General features: G+C 41.9%; 1 protein-coding gene across 1 annotated transcript in view; it reads right to left on the bottom strand.

The window, feature by feature from the left end:
- The window catches only part of lrrc52 (leucine rich repeat containing 52), a 33,423-nt gene that overhangs the window by 17,398 nt on the left and 1,622 nt on the right, over positions 1-14,403 (bottom strand). The window lies entirely within an intron of this gene.

Here is a 14,403-nt window from a genome sequence, read left to right as displayed (position 1 = left end):
TGTCCTTGGGTCTTACAACACCCAACGTCTCCTCACCTTCCTAGAGGAGCTAAAAGACATCCTCCTGGACAGTCAACAACACCATCCTAGGCTAGCACATCACATGTATGTGATCATTTGGGACAACGTCCGCTTCCACAAAACACACCAAATCAGAGAGTGGTTCACCACCAACAGTGACCACTTTTTAAACGTCTGTCTGCCACCCTACTCCCCTTTCCTGAACCCTATAGAGGAGTTCTTCTCATCATGGAGATGGAAGGTGTATGACAGACAGCCATACACAAGAGAGAACCTCGTACGGGCAATGGAGCTGGCCTGTGCTGACATCCCAGTGGAGGCCTTCCAGGGATGGATTCGCCATTCCAGGGCGTTTTTCCCACGGTGCCTAGCAAGGGACAATATAGCCTGTGATGTGGATGAGGTGATGTGGCCCAATGCAGCTCGGCGACATGATGCCGCACAGTGACTGTGTGTAATACTGTAAAAAGACCGTGTAGACAATAAAAAAAAGACTTCACACCCTGATCATGTTTCCGAGAGTACTGTTGTGTGCGATAGATTCTGTTTTTGCATTGAGTTGTGTTACAGTTTTTCTCAAATGCTAAAACACATGTCACAAACGTTACCACCAGGTCCCCCAATGTCCAAACACAACACCCTTCTCTAAAGCTACATAAACACAACCACACCTTCCCACTGCAAAACTCAAACTCCCACACCAAGAGAGCAGCTCGAAGCTGTCAAAACTGTAAACACTATACACAGCATTACACACTACAGCAAAACAATTGAAAACACAATGCTCAATTTGTGAGAAGGTTCTTTGGTTCATAACTGCCAATGCATATTTTTATAAACTGTACAGTAACGGATCGTCATAGAACCCTGCAGAGGATTAGGCATTTAGATTTGTGAGTTTCACATGAAGACTATAAATCTATAAAAACATCCTGCATGTACGTACACTACTGTAACACAACTCAATGCAAAAACAGAATCTATCGCACACAACAGTACTCTCGGAAACATGATCAGGGTGTGAAGTCTTTTTTATTGTCTACACGGTCTTTTTACAGTATTACACAGTCACTGTGCGGCATCATGTCGCCGAGCTGCATTGGGCCACATCACCTCATCCACATCACAGGCTATATTGTCCCTTGCTAGGCACCGCGGGAAAAACGCCCTGGAATGGCGAATCCATCCCTGGAAGGCCTCCACTGGGATGTCAGCACAGGCCAGCTCCATTGCCCGTACGAGGTTCTCTCTTGTGTATGGCTGTCTGTCATACACCTTCCATCTCCATGATGAGAAGAACTCCTCTATAGGGTTCAGGAAAGGGGAGTAGGGTGGCAGACAGACGTTTAAAAAGTGGTCACTGTTGGTGGTGAACCACTCTCTGATTTGGTGTGTTTTGTGGAAGCGGACGTTGTCCCAAATGATCACATACATGTGATGTGCTAGCCTAGGATGGTGTTGTTGACGGTCCAGGAGGATGTCTTTTAGCTCCTCTAGGAAGGTGAGGAGACGTTGGGTGTTGTAAGACCCAAGGACAGCATGCCGGTGGACAAGCCCCTCCGTACCCATAGCTGCACAAAGAGTAATATTACCCCCCCGTTGGCCAGGAACCTCTGTGATGGCTCTTTGGCCAATGATGTTACGGCCTCTTCACCTTCGTTTCTGGAGGTTGAAGCCAGCCTCATCCAGGAAGAGGTACTCACGGGGTCTGGCCATCGCGTCCAACTGCATTATCCTCTGTGAACATGGAAAAGCGTACAGGTGTTCAGAACGGTCAATCAGGTAGCACAGTATTGTCCAGAAGTAATGTAGGCCACTAAGCAACACAGTATGTCCACTAACTGTACTGTGGACATGGATGTATACGTACTTGCACATACTCGTAACGTTGTTCTATGTGTCGCGCAGAGTTGTGCTCAAAGGGAACCCTGTAGACCTGTTTCATCCTCATCTGTTGGCGCCGGAGAACTCGGTCTATTGTGGACACGCTGACAGCATCAATGTTCTCAAAGTTTACATTATCTGCAATGACTTTGTCTCTGATCTCTCGGAGTCTAATGCAGTTGTTCTCACGGACCATATCTGCAATGAGGGTTTCTTGTGCCGCTGTGAATATGGCAACCCTCCCACCTCTATGTGGCATCCTTTCAGCTCTAAAGAAAGAAACATGTGTTGTCAATTGACTGATTTATATGTAAAACTACATGTAAAGTAACAGACCACTTTCACAGGCCTGTAAAACTGTAGTGTGACAAAGAAAGCAATAGCGTACTATACCTGTTGTGTTGTCTAAATGCCTTGATAATGGTGGCCACGGTGAACCTACTCAGGTTTGGATGTACTCTTCGTCCCGCTTCAGCCATTGTCATGCCATGGCCAATGACATGATCAATTACTGTTGCTCGCATATCATCTGTTATGATGGTGCGAGGTTGTCTTCTTCTCCCACCTGGACCTTCTCTCTCTTGTTGGCCTCCTTCTCTTCCTCCTCTACTCCGAACTCCTCTTCTTCTTAGGCCTTCACCTCTTCCTCCTCTGATCTCAACCCCTCTTCCTCTTTGGCCTGCAGCTCTTCTCCTTCCGCACGCTCGAATGCCTTCATCCATTGTGATTGTTTGGCATCTTCACCAAACTATGCTTTTATAGGTGGGGTCACATCATTAGCAACAGGTGTCTTCAATTTTGAGTCGTTGTGTGTAGTGACTGACGCCAGGTGTGTTCCCTGTGTTCAAAGATTGGTGACTGTGGCAAGCATTTTGCATCACATGGGCTTTCATTTGAGAATATGAGCAGAGTTGTTTTGCAACATGTGTTTTAGCAAGGAAAAATGTGTTTAGATTTATGAGTACAGAGGGTTGTGTTTTGTGAATTGTGTCTTCATGTGACATGTGTTTATGGTACTGGAATATGGTGGCTACATTTAGTAAATGTGTTTAGACTACTGGTCATTTGGGTTACAGGATTGGCTTTTGTGTTTTAACATTTGAGAAAAACTGTACAGTAGTGTACGTACATGCAGGATGTTTTTATCGATTTATAGTCTTCATGTGAAACTCACAAATCTAAATGCCTAATCCTCTGCAGGGTTCTATGACGATCTGTTACTGTACAGTTTATAAAAATATGCATTGGCAGTTATGAACCAAAGAACCTTCTCACAAATTGAGCATTGTGTTTTCAATTGTTTTGCTGTAGTGTGTAATGCTGTGTATAGTGTTTACAGTTTTGACAGCTTCGAGCTGCTCTCTTGGTGTGGGAGTTTGAGTTTTGCAGTGGGAAGGTGTGGTTGTGTTTATGTAGCTTTAGAGAAGGGTGTTGTGTTTGGACATTGGGGGACCTGGTGGTAACGTTTGTGACATGTGTTTTAGCATTTGAGAAAAACTGTAATGAGTTCATCTTAGCACAAGACATACAGTGGCGTAAATAATTATTTGACCCCCTGTTTCATTTTAATGGAGAGAGGCAAAATATCAACCAAAAAAGTCAAAAGAAAAAACATAAAAGTTAATTAATTTGCAGGTCATTGAGTGAAGTAAAAATTGTATCCCCTACAACCCAGCCAGAATTTTGACTCCCACACACTAGCTGTATGCCCTTGTAACACCCAGATTATAATGAATCAGTCAAATAATTACAGAGACTCCTGATCTATTTATGACCGCACCAGTGGCTTCTTCCAGCAGAAAAACCCTCCATGTCACAAAGTTCAATCATCTCAAACTGGTTTCTGAACATGAAAATTAGCCCACAATAATCAGATATCAATCCAATAGACTAATAGAAGATGTGCATCATGGGTGTAAAGTGGCCAGCGACTGTATATAGCCTGTTGTATTTAATCTAAAGTTAAGAGTTTTAGACTGTAACATGATGTGAACTGGGCAGGTGTCATGTGTAAGGGCTTCTGTCAAAAGCACAAACAAAACCTGATGTTAAACAAGAAAGGTGTAAATTTAATGTCAATTTTGGAAGAACATGACCACAAAAAGCACTGCAGAGTTGAGCAGGATTTACCAAAGTCGAGCAGTGAGTCAAATAAGTAAACAATGAGATAAATAAAAATGCAGAGGATCCCCAAATGGATGAGAGGCATGCAGGAGATGAACACGATAAGATCGAGTAATGGCTAAACACAGACGGGGAGAGAAAAAGGATAAGCCACAGGTGGAGGGAAGGGAGTAATAAGGAAATAACTTTTAGAATACAACGGGTAATAGGAACGGATTACAGGAGAAGCCATGACAGCAGCTATGCAGGGTGGTTAAACAAACAGGTAATATTGCCTCCTTTAACTGGGGCGATCGTGGCTCAAGAGTTGAGAGTTCGCCTTGTCATCAGAAGGTTCGAGCCCCGGCTTGGACAGTATCGGTCATTGTGTCCTTGGGCAAGACACTTCACCCGTTGCCTACTGGTGGTGGTTAGAGGGCCCGGTGGTGCCAGTGTCCGGCAGCCTCGCCTCTGTCAGTGTGCCCCAGGGTGGCTGTGGCTACAATGTAGCTTACCATCACCAGTGTGTGGATGACTGGATGTGTAAAGCGCTTTGGGGTCCTTAGGGACCAGTAAAGCGCTATACAAATACAGGCCATTTACCAGTTGTTTCTGTGTCGTTCAACAGGAAGACGTCTGAATTCCCGCCCACAAATACATTTATCCTGCACACTTGTGGCTACGCTTTGGAGATAATTCACTGCCGCTTCCAATCCCAGATAAGAGAAAATAATGTGAGTATTACTGGAGAATACAGGAAAAGGTGGCAGCCTGGATGATTCACTCTGTGTTCAGTCTCTCTTCACCGTCTGTTTCCTTGTCACTCACTGTTTTCTCACTCATCCCATCACTCAGCCATCACTCTGGCAGCATGCCCTTGACATTTTCAGTAGTTGTCCCTGTTTTTCACAGTCGCTATTTTTCACTGAATTTTGTCTTTAATAAGATATGCGCTGGTACTTTTGGTAAATGTAGTTAAAACTGTTATTTTCTTGTTTAAAGTCCAGTATTTTAGGCATTGTAGCCATTCTCTCCAGTTAATATCTAATCTGAAGACTGTTTCATTAAATGTCCAGTTATAGTACCCATTCAGTACAGGTGCTAATTTATTTTAAACACACCTTTTTGAAAACTCAAATGTGTATAAAAGGGTGTTACTTGCAAACTTGTGCTAACATTTGCCCTTCTTTCCATTTGCCTGTGCAGTTAACCTGCTCATTGTCTCATTAAAACTTCTCAGTAGGTGCAGCACTTATATAATTTTGCAAAATGAAACAAATACCCCGAGAGCTAAACCAGGGGTATTTTCAGGTTAGGGACCGTGTGGATGTGCATGAGAAAGGCTCGGAGAGAGAGAGAGCAGAGAGCGAGTGTGGAGCACAAAGATAAAGAGATGTGTGCCTGTGCTCTTTGTTCCTGCAGAGTAGTTTGAGTGCAGTCTAATTCCAGCAGTTTCAGGACAGTTACTGCAGCCTCGAAAAATTGACAGTTTGCATGCTCACTGCACTGCAGTTTCCCCATTTTTCAAACACACCTACAAGCTGCAGGGCAAGGCATACACACTCATTATGACGTAGTGTGGCCTGAACCAAGTGGTTTTATATTGCCCTACACTTAGATTCTGCAATATGCAGTTGGTAAAATGTTATTGCTGTCTGGTTCTTGGTTTCCTGCATGGTGTACACCTGCCTGTTTTTTCATACCTTTTACCCAATTATGTCTGCTGTGCAGTGTGCTAATGACCGGACACAAATCCCTGCAGCTCACTGACACCTGGCCAGTGCTTATAAGGATAAAAATATCACAGGAGGAAATAAACATGAGCAGTCAATCATGTAACACCTTACTTTTTAAAATAGACAAGCGGATATAAAGGCACACAAGCCCAAGACACGAGTAAGCACCTCTCTAAAAGCCTCAGATTAAGCAGAGCTTTCCAGGAATTGTGAATGGGAACTAAGACTTCCTGTTTTATTTGAAAGAGTGCACAATTTAGCAATCCAGTGACTATAAGCAGTGTATGTGTGTGCATATGCATCTGTAATCAGAGGTCATGAGTGTTTGTGAGTGTCAGTCACTGAGCCTGGGTGATACAGTCTCAGTGTCCAATCATCAGCTGGGTAGTTTCCTGACAGGAAAGCGGGCTCATTGCTTCCCCGGAGGTGTTGCTAATGTGGGGATGAGATGCTGCTGAAAAATGCTGTTGACTCGTTGACTTCACTCTAACTTGTTCACTAGTCTCTGATGCTCACTCGCATAAGACGGCAACGAGCAGCGGAATAACAACTGCTTTTTTTTTTTTTTTTGTGAATGCACAGAAAACAAGAGATGCCTGTAGTTTAAAGGACCTTAAGACGCAGGTCTGCATTTTAAGCTCATGTGTGCATTTACAGTATGTTCACATTACACACATGTATGATCAGATCTCTGAGCTATTACCCTGCAGGGGCAGAGATGCTATCCTGTGAAACAGGAGCAGAGCTATTTATAAACAGATTAATTACGCCAGTGCACATGGTAATTAGTGCAGTTTTGGCCCTGTACATGTGGAAGCCGTAGATACGAGCAGCCTCTAATACCTTCAATCACAGAGAATTAACTTAAGTCTGTTTTACATATTTCTGTGTGTTTACACGCTTAGTGGAGGACACTATTCAACCAGACACCTTGACTGAAGCCTTTAATCAGCTACCCTGATGATACGTCTCTGACAACCCATTCTTCTGTGTTGCCTTTATGACCTCTGACCTCCAGGTGGAGGAAGAGTACTAAGAACAGAATTTGAAGAATTATTTATGAATCAATAAGATTACAGTGGACAATAATGTCCTTAATACATACTATCATTCATTCAGGGATTTGTGAAAATTGAAGTTAGACCATACTGCAAAACCTGCAGATTTACTATCAGATATCACTGTGTTATTTGTTGTGTTATTTGTATATTATAATATATATATATATATATATATATTATATATATAATAAAATTGTTCCGGAACCATCACTGCAATTCACCAGTCTTGTTTTGATGTCTCAGATTTGTACTAAGAGGCAACATCATAGAGTGTGCATAGGTTCTGTAAAACTCTTGGCGTAAAACCTGAATTCTTTCTAATGATTAGTAGAGTAGACATCTGATAAATCACATTGTATAGAAGTCTAAGAGAAAACCACCCCACTGCTTCAGTGATTTTATGGCACCACTCACTAACTTTAAGTCTTTCTGAATACAAAATTATGTTAATTTTGTAAATCACGGGCCCCAGTACTGACAAGAAGCATGTTAAAGATCCATACTGCGCTGTTGATATCTGGTATCAAAAGGGTCACATCAAGGGTTCAGAAAAAGGGCTTTGCACACACTGTATGGCTATGTCCACCTTTCATTCACAGTCTATGGAAATTACTAAAGTTGGTTTGTTCTGTATTGGAAAGCACCTCCATAAAGTTGGAGCTGTGGTGGATGACTTCCCTATTTCAGTAGCCGGCAGGATCGGAGGAAGGAGGCAGGCGATTGAAGCAGCTGACAGCAGCAGAGTTTGAGGTGACAGAGAGACACCATAAAGTGCACAATAAATAAACGTTTTGAGAGCAGCCGTATCCGAGTCGTTCTGGGTCCTTTCACATAGCTCTATCGGGATCACCTTGTTGGTGGAAAAATATAAATGTATGCTTGTGTTTTCTTTGGTATTTTTAAAAGGAACAAATAATGTATTTTTGCAACAGGCTGCAAATAATAAAGTCCTTACAGATACAATTCAATACAGGTTATTTGCTACTGTGTAGACACAACACTGGCTCATGAGGTAGGCCCATTTTTATTGTTCAATGATTCATAGGTTGATGTTAAGTTGCAAAAAGAAAGAAAAAACATTCTTCTGAAATTGGTCAGGCATGGGGACTGAAAATGAGTGAAAAACAGTCAATTTTGAAAGAAAAACCCTTCAAAAAGCCTGGAGATCTATTGCTTGAGACAGTCTGGCTCATTGAAAGGAAAATATTTAAAAACGAGGGGTGGATCAAGACTTTAGACTCTGCTGTACTTTTAATAACAGTTACACGAGATAAGACATAAGGAACGATGCATACATTATAATTTCCATTTAAAAAACGGAGACTTGATTTTTACTGCTTTACCTAGAATGCCTAGACATATTTAAATCTCCAAATTTTCCCAGTCATGCTCATTACAAGCCTACAAAATCCAGCATAAGACATTCTGGGGGCCCTCCCCTCACGGCGAAGCTCGGATATCTCACCGTTTAGCCAGCTAAATGCATCATACTGGGGAAGGCAAAGAAGACTAAGAATAGTTGACCTTTTCTCCATCACATCCACTAGGGCTGAATAACACACGCCTTCACACTCTTCTCAAATATGGCATTAGTCAGATTACCACCATCCTCCTATCTATCATTTCTCCATATGATCCCTTCTTCCTTTGGCAGAGAATGAGTAAAGAGAGAGAGAGTGAAGGTCAGATAGCAGCAGCTCCATCTCTCTTCTCTTTCCTCTATCTCTTATCACTGCCCCCCTCTTTATCACCTTCCACTTTTCATTCCCGCTCTAGCACGTTTGCATTTGTTCTTCTCTTCAGCCCCGTTTCCCTCATCTTCTACATCCTCCTATTTCCCTGAGTTTTTTTTTTTTTTTTTGCTCCGTCATCTTCATACTCTTCGCTCTCTTTTCCAATTTCATTCTCTTGGCTTACATGCTTGGTTTGCCACACGCACGTGCACATACGTGCAGCATGTAAACGCAGTCATGCACATGAACTCACACACCTGTGCTATCTCCCTTCTGTGCCTCAGGTGATCACATCACAAACACACCCACACAAGCATCACATCAATCCTGCTTTCGAGCTCACACAGTAAAATGCACAGAGACATAAAAATACATAGAGGCTACACTATTGAAGGAGACCAGTTGAATTTGATATGCCTCTCTGCACCAGATGGGTCTGAGGAATGGTTCCAGCTGATAAATAATGCATCATCTACCTGTATTAAATTGAATCGATGCCTCCTTGTCATAATGAATGTTTTAATGGGTTTGAGTGACAGATCTGGGGCATAGATGATTGGTAAATCCTCAATCGTCTGTGTGTTTTTTTTATTTTTTTCATTTTATTTCTCCTTGCTGTACCCAAAGTTCATTTTAATCTCTTTGCCCAATTTATTATCCCTTTCTGTCCTTTCTCATTTTGTCCTTTCTTCTTTTCCTGTGTTACTTCAGCTGCTCTCTCTCTTCTCATCTCATCTAATTTCTTCAGTAATTAAAGATTCGCTTTCATTAAAGTCAAAATCAGGTGCAATTTCTGAGAAACCTAACGTCTTTCTTTCACTGTGACATCTTTAAACTGGCTGACCTCTGTTTGTCTTTCTCATTTTATAAATATTTAACTCTTGCCCCATGCGTGGCCCCCCTGCCTTGGCTCTTTGCCTCTGGGCTCCCAGCCGTCCAGGGGACTGATGAGCAGCCAGAAAATACTTTCCCCAACACTGGAGTCATAACACTACAAGCTCTGCCAGCCCGAAGGCAGGACAAGCCACTCAGAGTCTGTGTATTTAGCTGAGACACTTGTCAAATATCACCCTACAGTGAGTACAGCAAGGCATTTAACAAGCTGAAATGTTATTATGACAAGGGAAAGTACATTCCCCGAGTACTGACAACTCATAATAGAGAATGGAGATCAGAGCATGACAGGTAAGTCAGAGTTGTTGGAATGCATGACCAAACAGACAATGTTATATAAAAATCTTCCTGAACGTACCTTTTTCTTTTTGATTTATTGCCATGACAAACAAGACTAGTCCGAGACGGCACACCTTCAACTGAATTAAGTCCATGGATCCAGATTATTCTCTGATATCTTCTACAGAGCAGCAAGGTGATCGCTCTGTTTTATGTTTTTTCAGTTTGATACGTGGTTGCAAAGATTTGGATATTCTCGCACCTTGCCCTGTCTTGCAGCTGTAAAAAAGTTTCCGTATCCACATCTAAATAATTTCTATGTTAAGCCAGACTCCACTTTTAGTGAAACTGATAGATAAACAGAAAAAAATCCCATTTCCTCTTTGCTGGATGTAATACTTCATGCAAACCGTGGCGTGTGAACATCAGCTGCTTTGACATGTGATTCAAAGCATCATTAGACAGCACATGTCCCAAAAGCAGCAAATCATCTACACCGACACACTGTGAAGTGCGGCAAAGTGAATGAGTTATTATTATTGCTGAGAAGTTTGCCTGTGATGTAAGAAGTTATGTCCATGACTGACAAATGTCTCCGCACTACAGCGTTTTATGTGCACGACACAACAAAGTAACAAACTGAGGTTATTTTTCTCTCCATGAATATCATGTTTCTCCCTAAAATTGCATTTATTATTTTTTTCTCTTGGGTGCAGCTTACACATGCCAGAAGTGGCTTTGTTAGATGAACATGACTAACATATTAGTGAACAACTGGCTGTTTTTACATTGGAGTTGCACGCTTGTCCACCTGATTACTGATAGTCTGACATTTACTGTTTTTCCTTTCAGCTCTGATTTATTCATTTGCTCTATAAATATCAGGTTCTCTACAACTCACTGCTGCAAAATGAACTGAAACTGATCTCCAGGCATTACCCCACACAGCCATCTCTAGGGCTTCGAGAGAATGGCCTGAAAATGAGAAAATATCCAGCGAGAGGAGAACGAACAGACTGCTGTTTATAGCATGAGAACAATATCTTAAATAACCACCTGCAACAACTGAGGAATGCACTTCAGACCTCGAAGCAGCAGAAGACCACACTGGGTGGCGTGCCTATCATCTAAGAACAGAAAACTGAGGCTATGATTGACATCACGACTCACCGAAATTGGGCAATAGAAAATTAGAAAATGCCTGGTTTGATAACTCAATTTCTCCTGCAGACAGTAGGGTCAGAGTTTAGTCTAAACATGAACACATGCATTAGTTTTGATGTTTTTCAACAGTTCAGGCTGCTGGTGGTGTAATAGTGCTGGGGAAATCTTCTTGGCGCACTTTCCCCCCTTAGTACCAACTCAGCATCCTTTCATTGCCACAGCCTGAGTATTGCTGCTGACTAGTCATTGCTCTCCATCTCTTTATTGCCACAGTGTGCCTATGTTCTGATGGCTGATTCCTGCAGAAAAATGCACCATGTCACAAAGTTCAAATCATTTCAAAATGGTTTGTTGAACATGGCAATGCACTATATTCAAATGACCTCCACAGTTTCCAGATGTCAATCCAACAGAGCACTTTTGGGATGTGGTGGAACGGGAGATTGACAGCATTAATGTGCAACTATCATGACAAATCTGCAGTAACTGTGTGACACTGTCATATCAAAATGGACCAAAATCTCCCAGGAATGTTTCCAGCACCTTGTTGAATCTATCCCATGAAGAAGTACGGCATATTTGCAAACGTAAGGTGGTCCAGCGCAGTAATTGCAAGGTGTACCTAATAAAGTGATCAGTGAATGTAAAACAAAATAGCTGAAAGATGCTAAAATGCTTCACAGAGTTGAGGAAACTGCTGAGTTAAGTGATAAGTCTATGTCATTGTGGCAGGGGGCAGTTACAAAACAACTGCAGGAAAGAAAACCAACAACACCACCAGGGGATTTTTTCAGCTCAGTAAACATTAATCTAATTATCCCAAATTATATTAACAATTAGTAACCAAAGCACACAGACTTGTTACAGGCAAGGCAAAGGTGTGACAGATGAATTTCAATACTTTATTTGTACTTTATTTAAGTCAATAACTCAAACATAAGCGCCCCAACAAAAGAAAACAAGTTAAAAACCACACAAAACCCCACAAAATTTGTTAAAATATTACTTTATTATAATATTTATAAAAGAAGCCAACTACAGTCACAAAGCTAAAAAACATATTAAAGTACCACTCCAGGCAAAATAACTAATTAATACAACTAGCTGGGGGCCACTTGGGGAGACAATCTCACTCAGGGTTGCAACCAGCGACTCACCAAATGTGTCTCACTGCGACTGATTTGTCAAATAAAATATTGAAATTAATCTGTCACACTTCTGCCTTGCCGCTAATGAGTCTGTGCTTTAACTACCAATTTGCAAAAATAATTAAGGTTTATTAAATTAGTATTTCCTGTGGTGCAAATCTGCAGGTGGTGCTTCCTTTCAGTTCTCTTGTAACTGAAACCCCCACCGCCAAACCCCACGCCTAGCGCCATTATGACAGAACTCCTTCAATTTAGAGTCTAAATATTATACATGATTAACTAAAAGTATCTTTACTTCTTTTCTCTTGGTTAATTTTAGACCCTTTTTAATAACAGCAGCTGTTTCACAATCACATTAAGCTTCCCTTTCTGAAAATATCATTTTATCTAACTTTTTTTTTTTCGAAGTCTTTCTTGACCAGGAAGAAATTTACAACATCAACCATAAAACCCGACTGCTTGCACCCTTAGCTCAGACTCGTTCTCTGTGACAGAGACTTTCCTGACGGTTTGTCTTTTTGCTTTTTTCATGACTTTATTAAAGAAACACATCCACTCTGTCTTTGTGTCTCTTCGTTCAATCACTCTGTCGCTCTCTCTCTTGTTGTATCTCTTTTTTTATGGCTGCCAGAGTCAAGTCATGTCAGCCTTTGTCAGTCACACGTAACCAGCACAAACAAAAAGAAAAACTGGGTGACTTTCTTAAAAATGACGGGCATGTAAATACCTAACAACGACAAAAAGCACAATATCTGTAACAGAAACACAAAAACAATCAAACCAAACTAAATTTGGTTTGAATCCAGGTATTATAACCTTAAACATCAGCAGCAGCAAAACTGAAAACAATCCTGAATTAGTTATTGTGTCTGTCTGAAGATGAACTCTCACAAGCATACACACTTGCATGCACCCGATTCATATTCACACTGAGAGGTAGCGACAGCTGGAGTCTCTGTGCTTTAGACTCACAGCCCTGCAGTCTGATCAGGAGGCATTCACCACCACAGAAACACAACTACATGCTCTAACACACACACGTGCTCGCTTGACCCCGTTCACTTCGTTAAACTGGTTACGTGTTTGTTTATGAATGCCACGTTCATACTTGATTTGTCAGCCTGAGCGATGGAGGGTGTGCGATATGTGTTTCTCAATGAACAAAGTCTGAACTCCACTGATCACGTTTCTAACTTTTATAGAGCGGTGTGATGATGAATGAGTGTCATTTCATAATTATTAACCGTTACAGGTGTGAGTGTTTTTAAGGCAGAGTGGCTCAGCTGTGGGTGTTGGATTGTGTCACTTACAGTTCAGAAGCTCTTGGGTTAGAAAATGTGTTCTGATTTTCTTAGTAACTGCATGTCTAAAGGTGGATAACAACTTTGGGTACTTGTTGTCTTTATGTGGCCTTCCTCTAAAGCTCTGTGTTCCTTAATACTTAAATTTCCTATGGGTCCTGGCCTGAGGGTCCCCCTTAACCTCTAGCTTCCACACTAAGTGAGGTGAGTCACTCTCTCTCTCACAGACAAACACACAGGCTTCACACATGTACATGTTGTCCTTAGTAAGAGCACAGGAGGCCAATTTTTTAGAGCATCATCATTAACCATCTGGACTGAGGGGCCCAACAATGTGAGCTCCAGTACACCCAAGTGGGCACTTTGTTTGCATGTGTGTTCATTAAAGTCTCTGTGTGTGTGTGTGTGTGTGGGTGTGTGTGTGTGTGTGTGTGTGTGTGTGTGTGTGTGTGTGTGTGTGTGTGTGTGTGTGTGTGTGTGTGTGTGCAAGCAGGAGAGGCTAGTAAAAAAAGGTACAAAAGGACACAATCATCCTCTTAGCATTATCTCTGCCTTCAGGACTCAGATAAACAAAGCGGTGACATTGATGGGATGAACACCAGCTGTAAGACAGCAATCCATTGTCCCGAGCGATAACCCAATTCACCTGCTTACAGTTAAGCTCAATTAACCTTTATGAGCAAAGATCACCTGAGCTTGTCCTCTCTGAGAAGGTCACAAGTCCACAAATTCTTCGTGGGCCATTTTTCCTCTGTGTTTAAGGGATTTTACAGCCGAGGTGCTGATGCCTTCCAGGTAAGAACAACACGAGGCTGCTTATTTGTTGGGGTAAACTCAAGGTATTATTGAGACGTGAAGGGCAGTTTGGAGGGACTGTGTTGCAGAGATCAGCAGGGGAACAAAATCTTCAGATTGCTCTGACTCTGAGGTCAAACTCTTAGCTCTGGAGCCTCTCTCTCTCTCTGTGAGTGCGTGCTTTTCAGAAAGAGAAAGAGCATCTGACTGTGCATCTGTGCACACCTGGGGGAGGTTGGAAATATGTGTGTATACATATCAGAATAAAAGGAGAGCAACAGTGC

This window comes from Perissodus microlepis, chromosome 23 (assembly GCF_051167445.1).
Source record: "Perissodus microlepis isolate ML-2025 ecotype Zambia chromosome 23, ASM5116744v1, whole genome shotgun sequence".
Lineage (NCBI taxonomy): Eukaryota > Metazoa > Chordata > Actinopteri > Cichliformes > Cichlidae > Perissodus > Perissodus microlepis.
The sequence above is the reverse complement of the archived record's forward strand: the minus strand, read 5'-3'. Positions and strand labels throughout refer to the sequence as shown.